At 38.3% G+C, this 12231-nt stretch overlaps 1 protein-coding gene across 1 annotated transcript in view; it reads right to left on the bottom strand.

The window, feature by feature from the left end:
- The window catches only part of SMG1 (SMG1 nonsense mediated mRNA decay associated PI3K related kinase), a 57727-nt gene extending 54278 nt beyond the window's left edge, over positions 1 to 3449 (bottom strand). The window contains exon 1 of the mRNA XM_010175627.2: positions 3293 to 3449. The gene's annotated coding sequence lies outside the window, so the exon portion shown is untranslated. The remainder of the gene's footprint in view (positions 1 to 3292) is intronic.
- Positions 3450 to 12231: the final 8782 nt, after the last annotated feature.

The raw sequence follows: 12231 nt of genomic DNA, 5'->3' as shown, positions 1-12231 counted from the left end.
AAAAGTGTCATTTTGAGTAATTAAATTATTTTCACTCCTAGATCCACAAGAATTTACATAGTCAAACGTTGAAACCAAAGATTTTTCCAGTCTGCCACACCACTTTGAGGGCAGGTTCTTCCTCTGCACTACTGTGGAGAAATGAAACTGTCCTCTGAACCTGCCCAACACTTCACTCAATGTGAAGCTCACTTTTGAGGCAGCTGTGCAGGCAGCTTTCTAAAGTGCGTTCCCTGCCTGAGACAGGGATGAATCAACTAGTAAAACTACACCCAGAAAAAACAAAAGATATGCAAGACACTCGGAAAAGATATTTCCACAATTCCATGTATATCAGTGCACAAAAAAAAGCCTGGGAAAAAGGAGAGGTGACTCTCCATAAAAAGAGGCAGCCTACTGAGACTGCAGGACGAATAAAAAAATAAGTTCAAACAGGAAGGTGAATCTGCACCTTAGCAGACACAAAGAATGTCATCTTGAAGGCAAAGCTCTTGATAAAAAGAAGCTGTGAACTACTGGTAGAAGTCTGTGTATTTCTATACACACAGGACTACTCTACCATTACAGAAAATCCTGTGCAAAATCTCTGTTTTAATTAGTTAATTACAATTATAGTAAAGATAGTTTGTGTATATTTGGATTTAAAACATTAAACTATTTTGAAACATAAACTAGCATGTCTGCCACCTTAATATTATTTTGTCATAATGAATCAACACTGTCCTATGAAGGCAATTACTTCTAACAGCAATAATAATATTTATGACTAAACAGAAGTAGATCAGTAAAATTCAAAGCAATGAAGAACTAAATTTATCTGAAGATGTCAGATAATCATACAGACCACTAACACCAGCTATCAAAAACAGACACACTACCATATACCACTGAAGTTCTTTCCTACTTTCCCTCTAGTACACAAAAAATTCCAGCTTTTCTGGTTGTCTGCAAAGACATATAGTATTTGCTGCAGCATATTTGACATTATCTCACATGAATTAAATGCAAATCTATATTCTCCCACTTGACATATAGATGGTACATCTTTAGTAACAATATGAAACAAATTGTCATTTACAGCAATTAGAAAATGGCAAGGCAATCAGGTTTTTCAGCAATAAGGCTGTAAATATTAAATTATAATTCCCTGCAGCTATCTGTTAGGCTGAAAAGTTTTTGAAAATCCTAATATGTACAAATTCTACTCACATTTAAATGTCAGATCTGAGACCAAATATTAATATGATCAGCTATGTCACTCATTAATCTTAGCATAAATATGCAGATACCATGACATACAAATATTAGTGCAGTATCTTTTTAGCAGTAAGGACTCTGAGCACATCATACAGCTACAAATGAAAACAGAGGAATGTGTTGCAGGAATTGAGAACATTTCAACTCTACTTAAAAACCCAGGAGCCTTTTATTTAGTTTTTAAGACTTAGATCTGCAAACTCTCCTGTGTTGTTTTATAAAGTAAAGGAGAAAAGACAAAGGGGAGAGATCAACTGCAAAGACAGCCAGACTCATCTTACAGATGCAGAGCAAAAGGAGTCAGCAGTCCTCAGTTGCAGCAAGGGAAATTCAAACTGGATATGAGAAAACAATTATTTACCAAGAGTGGTAAAGCACTACACATGCTGCTGAGGGAGGCTGCAGAACCTCCCATCCTTGGAGGTTTTCAAACCTGAACAACTTCCAGAAATCATCAAGTTGGAAGTAATTTTTTTTTATCAACACCAGAAAATAACAGGGGGTGGGAGGCTAGAATATCTTCTCAAGGATTCTAGGTACTTAGGGCGTATGGTTATCAAGAATAGAGAAGCTAGAAGTTCCTAAAATGAAAATTCCATGCTGGCAGATTCCAATAGATTAATCAAAAAAAATCTTAGTAAACCAAAGCTATTCTGCATCTGTAAGCTTTCAGATTTCTCCAAAAATAAAAATGAACTAGAGATACTTGGAATTTGGTTTTACAGTATAGAATATCCTTAATCATCTGTTTTCAAGTCACACCTGAACAAGTGTTGAGCTAGCAGATACAGTACTTGAGGGAGAGACAGGTGCATTTTTCTTTTCAAATGGCACTTTCTCAACAATTTCACAAGCTACCTTACTGAATTTGTCTGAAACTTACTATTTCACTATACTGCCAGTACATTCTTTAAATACTAGCACACTTTGAAGTACAAGAATAACCTACTATGCCAGCCTGTGTGAAACACAGGAACACTCTCCACATTGGCAGGCACACTGACAAATATACTCACTCCCTAAGCAGTTTCTCTGCTAAAATTAATCAAATCTTAAGGTTCTCAAGGTATGCAGATAAACAAATACCTGTTTCACACACCTGCCTCCTACTAACAGTACCTATTACTTAATTTAAAAGAAATTGCATTAGTGCACCCAGCTGTAATTTCCCCTAAGATGCAGCACTTCTTTACAGATAGTTACATGGCAGAGAAGCAGGGGGAGTGCGAATGCTTTTTAGGTTTCTGAACAAAAACTCCCACACACATATTCCTGGGAGATTTTTTTTTTTTTTTGAGTCTGGCCTGCCTGAAGATTTACTCAGTCTAAAAACTAACTCTGCAAGTAAAAAATCCTCCTGTTTGATGTCTATATTTGGTAATTAAAGAGTCAAAATACCAATTTCTTTTTCATAAAGGTGAAAAAGATATGATTCTGAATTTTTAAGTTTTTTTCTAGAGAAAGTATTTCCATTCTCAAAAAAAACCAAAAACCAGAAAAAAAATTGTATGAGCCATACAACACACAATCTATATGAAGTCAGACAGAGGCACAGAGAAGTAGAAACTCCCATTAATGGCAAAATATAGATTTGATTCCCAAAGATTCCAGTTTGCTGCAGTAAAGCTGCAATATGTAATATATCAGATTAGTAGTCCATTTAATCAGGCAGTCCATTTGCAATCCCAGAAGCACTAGATAGTATTCAGGAAGAAATTACAATCTGCAGAACAGACACATCCAGAATACTATTCTTTAGGAAGAAGTACTTATGCTATTAATGCATTAAGCCTTCTCTTACACTCTTCTCCTAATGCAACTGCATATTTTTCTCACTATTCATATCAACCACAACATTGATTTGATCTCTGACAAATCTCTCAACACAGTGATACTGTGGCGATGAGTTGTATCAGTTCACTGCCTTTTTGGGAAATAAAACAACCAAACCAACAAACAACTCCACCATTTCAAGTTTACTGCCTTTCTCTGAAAGTCCCCTCACAAATTACACACGAAACAGCGATCTGTGTACCTTTTTCTTCATTCTGTATGTCAGTGTGGACTCTGATATCATCGTGTCTTTGTCGAGACACCACAGCTGAATTTGAGGGTTGTAATCCATAGGAGGCAGAACTGCCCCGATCTCTGGATGAAGAGTATTTTAAATTGTCCTGGTCAGCTGATGCACTGTCAGTTCTATAAAGAGAAAAATATTTATTTTTTTACGTAGGGATATAACAGGAGTGGGATTCACGTTTACTTATAAATGCAACATATTTAAATGACAATCCCAAATGTATTTTCCTGTGTCAAAAAAGTTGTACATCTAACCTGCTCCTTAAAAAGTGACCTTAAATTCACACTGGGATTAGAATTGACTAATTATTACAGCAACATGCAAAGGAAATGCGTTTTAGTGCGCCAGTGCCTTTTCTCAGGACTTACTCAAGTCTCTTTTCAGTTAGATGCCTATATAAGGATAAATTACTGCCCAGAAATGAAAAATAAACCACAACTAGGTACAGGTATACACCACAGCCAGGCAATACAGTGCCTACCATTTGTGAAAGTCATTAGTAATCCACACATGAACATTTACATAATACGCTATGGGCCTTATTGAGCAATGTAAAACCACTTATTAGATGGAGGTGTTGCCAGCACATAACTGATAATCAATCCAGGAATCACATATTAAGTTTTTGAAAAATAAAATTGCAAAACAAGAAAACAGGTTTTACTGTGGAAAAATCTAGAATGTAAATTAAGAGCTGTTACCCTTTAGAGTAAATGTTTGCAGATAAAAGGTGAGTTTAAAAAATCCATATTAAGTTTAAATCGCTCTCATATCAGAAAACCGACTTGTAGCCCACAAACTTTTAAGGAAAAATGTGAAAATTATGAAACCAACTCTTCTCATCAGGCATACTACGTTACTTCACTTCTTAAAATACAGTAGCTTTAATATACTAAACTTGTGCACATGAGACTTCAGAACCTAAATTCAACCAATCACTTTAAATACATTCCTACAAGCAATATTGGAGGTTTTACATTAAAACCAGTAAAACAATACCCATCCAAAACAAAAATCAGCAGAATTTTGTTCAACTCAAGTATATTTGGAATCACATAATTCAAATTTACAGACTGTTTTTCCTAAGCAAACTCTGAAGATCTACTATTTTTATTTTAAGCTTTGGATAGTTAATTTGATTATTTAACAAAAAGTATGACAGATCATTCCATTTCATTCCTGTAAATTAAATACAATTTGTATAAGGACAAACACCAAATGTTACTGAGAAAAAGTATTTCCTTTTTATTTTTCAAGAGAACACTGTGATTAGAACTGGTAGACAAATTCAGGGAGAAGGAGTTAAATACATCTCAAGGCCAAAAGGGGAAAACACAGTTAAAATTTCTGAAGAGCAGTTGTTACTTAAGCTATCCTAAAGGCTAGCTGTTTTCAAATTTAGCTCATCCTCAGTACAACTGGAAGAGTAAGACCATGAGGGTTGATATTTGCAAATACAACTAGGATTAAAGACACACCCGTCCTCACACACACACTCCCCACTCATTTATTCTCTTGAGGATGTTAAAAGACAGTATACCATCCTTTTGGACAAGAGTTCCAAAGAAGGAAATTGTGCTTTTGCCCTGCTGTCACAGAGAAAGGCTGATACTAGGCTTGCTTGGCAGGTATTATTTATTCCTTTTTGCTCTAGAAGCAAATTCACCTTTAGATACACAGTGAGACTCCTTTCCTCACTCAGTATTCATTGTCACGCTGCATCTGCTGTTTTGTCAAGCACTTGCTTGGACTATTTTATAAAATAGGCTTTGCTATTCGAGGCAAAGCCTTAGTAAAAGTCTTTGCTCATGACAACCAACTAGGATTGTAGAAATGCTTATAGAGCTGGACCTTCATCATTCACCTAAATTATGTTGAACAACGAAGTTCTGCACTGTAGCTTCAAATGGTATGAACTTCAAATGTGCCTGCACTATGTCTGTGACAGAGCCCCCAGATTTTCTCCCTGCCCTGCAACCTCAGGAGACTTCCAGCTCACTTTGAGGAACAGCAGAGTTTACTATGGAGGATTAAAACTATTTTAGCCTTTCAATGAAACAGACTGAAAAACTTTTAATTTGTAAGTTTAAGTACTGATGGGTTCTTAATAGGGTACCTTCCCAAAGAGCACACCATTTTTTTGAGGCGATGCACATCCCCAGCTGCTGAGAATTAAGTCTGAAATTCTTAACTGTGAAGGCAAGCTGATTAAACCCACAATTTTTAAAGACTGTTCTGCACATCCCTATCAGCTGAAGGGCTACATGTGTTCTGAGCTAACCTCACTTTCCACAGTACAGCCACTGAACATTTTGTAAAATTTTCCATTGTGGTAAAACACATAAGGCTATTGTCTCCCTGGGAAGAACCACACACTTGCTTTGTTCTGCCTTTGCAGCAGCTTTCTGCAAGCCAACCTGTTCACACTTTATCACTCAACTAAACGCGAGCACAATTTCATTGAAAATATGTAATTGCTCTCCTATGTATCAATTTAAGAGACAATAGTTCCCACTGGAAACACTGTTCCTCCTACAATAAGTGTGTAGCTTAGATAGCCAGCAGTTTCTGCCCACTCTTACGAGGCAGAGAAAAAACGCTTCATATAAAGATACTGCTTCTAGAGAACCAGGTTCTGTGACCCAACTGGCTGCTATGGTCCATATTGATCTGAAGAAGGATTTAGAACTGCTAAGGTTCACTCCAGCAGCAGAGCCCACCATCTCATGGCCCCCTGCATTTCTAGCTCTCCAGCGACGCACACTGTTCCTCAGGTGAGAAGCAAACTGAAGAACTGTGTTGTAGGCTCCTGCGTCAGCACTCTGGGAGTTTGTGGCGTGGGCTCATCAAGAGCATCCCTTACTGAGGAACCCAGACGCCTGGGTGACAGAGGACACTGCTGTGCACACTCACAGCAAAGCACAGCCAGCGTGCACAGGAAGTTACTTAATTTTCAAATCTGTTTCTGAAAAACACCATCTTTCATGTCAGTAATGTATTTATGATTTTGAAAGAAAACCACTTAGAACTCAAAATGCAGCCACTCTATGGACAGGTACTTGCCAAAGTCTATTCTCTAATGACGTTTCTCCCTCCCTCCAGCCCTTCAAGGTAGACTGCAGCCATTCCACCAGGTGATGGGCAGAACTGTACCCCCAGCTACCTCAACTCACGCTCACATTTCAGGAGGGCACTTTTCCTGTTCACATGATGGCATTTCCACTTTAATTACACTGGGACAAGCAGATGGTAAGTTAACATCACCTTTCAAAAGAAGGCTATGTAACAACAAATTTATTAGTAACACACATTGACATTGTCACAAACTGAACAAACATTGTATACTAATAAAATCACAACATACAATGTTAGCAACAGATAAGCAGAAGTACAAATATAAACGTGACAGCAGGCAAAGCTGGGATGGGAAATTGCAAGGATGAACATGACTACGATTATCTTACACTGTAGCTTCAAAAGCATATTTGTCACTTTGAGACACTATCCTGTTTTATTTCCACCTGAAAAGCTGATTGATGGAGACTAAGCCAAGCACTTCCAGAGCTCACATGACAGTTTTCATCTGTGCCTGGCTCTTCATGGAAGACAACCCGATTGCCACCACCACCACCAGTGCCAATTTCCTGCATACACTGTCTTAGCAATATCATTTACACAGAAGAGATTGCATTCAGTTTTCTGCAGGGTGATTTTTAACCTATCTTTAATCATCAGCAAAAGAAAATAGTTCACACAACTGAAGAACCAGAAATGGTCACTAGTTCTCCCCCCCAAAAAAACCCCCACCAAAAACCCAAAACCTTTTTTTTTTTTTCCAGGAATATACAAAAGGAAAGTTAAGACTTTTCCAAAAATTAGTGTATATCTCATTCTATCAAAAGTATCAGCATGATTTGACTAGCCAATTTGTGTGTCTGAAGAAAGCATGGCTGAGAACTGGCTTTAAAAAAAAATTGTTAAAATTAAAAAGAAAAATAGGTCAATCAAAATTATATCATGTTTCTTTAGTTATTATGGAAGCCTTAAGTTTTGTCCAACAAACTTGTTACAAACAATCTGGTGTATACTATTCATCATCTGTAGCTCTTTCAGAACAACCCTGCCATACAGATACTATTTTGAGACAAAAATTACTTAATTATTCTATTTGATTTTATTTCCAAGTACAGGATCTACATGGAGGATTTATTCTGAGACAGTTCTACCATGTGAGTTGTATTATTGTTCGAGTCAGTCAATTTTACTTGCTTATTTGCTCTATTTGCCAAGTTTATTTGTTATAATGCAGATAAATTCTTCATTACTTAAAATCTTTATCAATAAAACATGTAAAACTTAGAGTCACTGTATCCACTCAAATGATCAGCTTCCCACCAAGCTTCCGACGGCATTCAGAGCAATGACAGCTTTCTCTTGCCACACTCTTTTATCATCACTTGGTCCATCTCGCCAAGCCTAAGCCTGGCTGAGCCCACCCAAAGCCGACTCCTGTGTTTAGAGAGCAAGACAAGAGGGTAAATGGACGTGTTTTCTACTAGTGAAATAACAACTAATCAACTATTTTCCTACTGCAATTCTCCATCTCTACTGCTGGACAACTACCTGCAGTCACAGTAGCTTTTCAAATCACCTCTGGATTCTGTATCACTCCCTTCTTACACAGTAGCTCACCAGCTTCGTGCTGTCCTCTGATGGACATTAGTAGGGAACATCAAGGAAACGTATCACAATATGCAACCTCCTCTTATTTTTTCGTAGGCATCTCCTGATAGTCACTTTTGGATACAGGATATCACGCCAGCCAAATCATCGGGTCAGTCTACTATGGCTATTCTTGTATGGAAGACTATCTGCTCTCCAAGTTACTTTTGCTTCCCGCTGACACACTTTCATCTTCTTTCATCTTTCTCACATCTCCTTCTCCTCTGTCTCCCAATTAAAAACAAAGGCTTTCACATTACAAACTTAGGCTCCCCTATTTTACGAAAAAACAAAAAAGCTCTTTGATCTCGTACCTTCCCAACCTTATCAGCATATTCAACACACTCAGATGTGAAAGGAGATCAAGAATTACTTGCTGCCAGCTCAGAACTGAACCCATTCCTGTTCCATCTCCCACGCACAATCTCTTCCCAAGGTTTCCACTGACCTCTTCACAATGGCACCTCACAACTGATGCTGCATCTTGTTCTCTAAGCTGCCTGCAACATCGCTGATTATTTCTTTTCTCTCTCTCGCTATGTACATATCTACCTCGCTCTTTTGTGCTCTCTCCGCTCTCAACTGTCCCTGAAGAGATGCAAGACACCTGACCAACTTTCATCCTACATGACTCTATACCCACTCTCAGGAAATTTCAGCAACATCCTTGAATATCTCTATGTTGTCAACTTTCAGGTGACTCACTTACAGACCTGTCCAAACTAAGATGTCGGCCTATTTTAACAAACATTTCTGTGTACCTTGTTGTACATGCACGTGCAAAAGAAACAGAGTCTCTGTCTCGATTTCTTATACACAGCACCCACTACCATGACCCCACTTGTCATTCAATGTGTTAATCCAGCATTATGAACAGACAATATCCACAGCAACCAGTGCCTGCCTTTTACAAGAGACATGCCTCTGCCCTGCACAGCCCCGTAAAAAGCACTGCTCTAACCATCACCTTCTTAGCCCATTAGCTCTGATGAGTTTCCTTCCTCCCTGCCAATATCTCCCATTCTGTCTTTAATTAAACACAGGGTACTTGTCCTCAGCTACAAAGTGCTAGCCAATACTGCTATAAACCGTATATACTATACTGTTTAGAAGCTACCTGGAAGAAGAGACATATTTTACTGTCTGGACCCACAGGGACCCCGGTGGTAGTGTGGTTTGGGAGGCACCGTGCTAACAGAAATTAGGAGTTCGTAACACTAACTTACATTGCACAAGAAGGATGCACTTCAAGAATGAATTTCAGTACTGAACCTAATAAGACACTTCTGGAACTTCTCCCAGATGCGAAAGACTTTCTTTTTCACTTTTTCCTCCTAACCTACATTTATGATAGGAGAGACAGAGAGGTCCTGTTAATCAAAATCTTATCTTCCTTTTCTCACTTTCACCTAAGAATAAAAAAGCCATGGTGCACCCTGCACTTACACTCCTGCTTAGTACCACCATAAGCACATGAAACTTGCTTTGCCACCCAGAGCATTTCCTATCAAAGGGAATTGTTGCCTGTTTCAGTATATAATTAGCCTTTAGTAGTCTGCTGAATTCACTCTGCTCACACATAAGACCTGCACACTGACATGATTTTATTTTTTCTCCCAGAAGTCATATCGGGGAAAATGCAGTGAGATCTATCAAACAAAAAGGAAAGAAAAAAGTAGTAAAGGTCTAGAAAGCTATAAAGATTAGAAGTAAGGGGCAAAAGATCTTATCGAGCCTTCCCAAAAAAGCCTCCTTATTCTCTGTGACATACATTCAACATTTATCTAAAATGTTTTTATGTTCCTATTAAATTAGAGTCTGGTACACCTCTGCACAAACTAATCTGCCCATACATATCAGGACTTCTTCATCTGTAATGCACAGCTCTACACACACTGTAGGAAAACCAGTCCATATGCATCTGACAGATATGACTGCATTCATGCAGGCACAAAAAAAATAAAAATCAAATTCTAATTAAAAATTACTTTCCCTTAAAAGAAGGATGTGGGCTTCAACTTTCAGTTTCACACTGTTTTCACCCCAAGTCCCAGTGTTGATTAGCATTACTAAAAATTGAGAGGAACCTGTACCTAGTAGTGAGAATCAATCCAGTCATTTTTACACACACAAAAAATGTGAGTTTGAAAAAACAATCCACCTGATAACGCATCTGTTCATTGGCAGTTTCTTTTTCCCCCTTTAGGAACTCGAAACAACTACGATTACTACAGTTTTTGTACCTTTAGCCATGTGCATTCCCTCTTTCACATCCTGCAAGAATGCATTTACCAGCAACATCGTCTAAGCTAAACAAAACTAACAGTCAACAGAAAAGAGGAAGGAAAGAATAAGTGGGTACATTTTGTGTTGTGGGGTTTGTCCAAAAGCATATTCGAAACAATCAACGAAAAAGAAACACTCATCAGTTTTATATAACACATCTCCTTTCAACCATGCATGTGAGTCACTTTTAAAAATTAGTTAACACCAAAACAACAGAGACTGATTTAATCTCTGCATCATTCTCTAAACTCTTAGTGTAGACTCCCATATCACCTAAGCTATCTTTCTGAGATTAAAAAAAAATTGAGCACAACATAGACAGAAAAAAGTGCTCTGTGTTTGGGACTGTGCAAACATTTCTGATCACTGGGCTCTCCCACCAGGTTAAAAAAGATAGTATTTAAAGGAAAGGAAAAAGTTAAATTCCAACAAGTGACAGGATCAGTGAACAAGTGTTACCTATTTCTTAGCAGGAGCTCTAATGACACAGTGTGATGGAAATGGAACTTGGCCCTGTTCATGCTACGGAGCTCCCCTAGTCTGCCACGCTTTCTCTGGTGCTTGCAGATTTTTGCTACTGCTGTGGCTTTTGGGATAATTATTTTAGCAGCCCGTTACAGCAGCTGTACTTGAGAGCTAAGGAGGCACCAAACGACTACTGAGGTAAGTCTAACTTCTTAAACCAGCCTTATCAGCAGGTAAAGCATTTCTGCAGCTACACTCTTACTTTCCTATTGCAGGCAATGCTATATTGGGAAAAGTCAGCTTCCTAGCCCCTGTAAGGCCTATCATTTTAGGCTAAAAGACAGCACCTGTGACAAACCAATATATCAAACCAGAAAGTATTTACAGAAGCCATCCACTACAAAGACACAAGATGTACATCCACTTTCTTCCAGGTGGGAAGGTCAAGAGTTAGGGCCCTGAATTCCAGACTGCAGCCCAGAAATCTGAAGCAAGGTAGTAGTTAAGGAGTAAGAGACAGACCAGACTTCTTAATTCCTCCCAAAAAACCTAGATGCTATAAGAAGGTATCACCAACCAAGTTTGCAAGTTTTTAAGTGAGGAAAAAAACAGTAAGTTATTTGACCAAGTAGCTCAATAACAGAAAACATAACAACTTAAATAACCGTGCCCCACACATCATTAAGAATTTACCAGCCTCTAGCATTAGCCCCAGAGGCTGCACTGCTAGCTGCTCAAGGAAAAGGAAAGCTTCCTTCACAGTCAATAATGAAGTCACATCTGTGTTTCAGAAGATTTGCTTTCACATCCACCCAATCTTCCTAGTCCAAATCGCATGCGACTGGGACTGTCATCTGTAAATACATTCCCAAGCACGTGTCGCTCTGTTCTTTGCTGGAAAGTTTAAAAGTAGGATCACATATTGTGTTAAACTTTCAGAAACACTAAAAAAGCCCCAAATCTTCTACAGTAAAAATTAAAAATAAATAAAAATAATCAAACTTATTTCTGCATGACAATTTTGACTCTTAAAAAAAAAAAATCAAAGTTGAGCAGTACAGTAAATACGTTGGCATTAGATATACTAGAAGTAGCAAGACCTGAAATACTATCTCTACCTGACTAAAGAAGTCAACAGACTTTGAATTCACTTACTAAGAAGTACCAGGTATAAACACACCTTAAAAAAACCTAACACGTTGTATAAGCTCTTACCCCAGCCTACTTACAGCTCAACTACTTTCCCTAGATAAAAATAATAATAATAATAATCCTGTAGCATTTTATTAACCCTCAAAAGACTATGTATGAGTCCTTCTGCAGCCTCTGTTCTTCTCTGGTTAACTGCCAGCTGAAAGCTAGGCTGAAAAAACACCGGGATGAAGCCCAGCCCCAGCCCTGCGCCCACCGCAGCCCCTCCC

The sequence above is a fragment of the Antrostomus carolinensis genome, unplaced genomic scaffold, assembly GCF_000700745.2.
Source record: "Antrostomus carolinensis isolate BGI_N321 unplaced genomic scaffold, ASM70074v2 scaffold35500, whole genome shotgun sequence".
Taxonomy (NCBI): Eukaryota; Metazoa; Chordata; class Aves; order Caprimulgiformes; family Caprimulgidae; genus Antrostomus; species Antrostomus carolinensis.
This window is presented reverse-complemented; position numbering and strand designations above follow the sequence as displayed.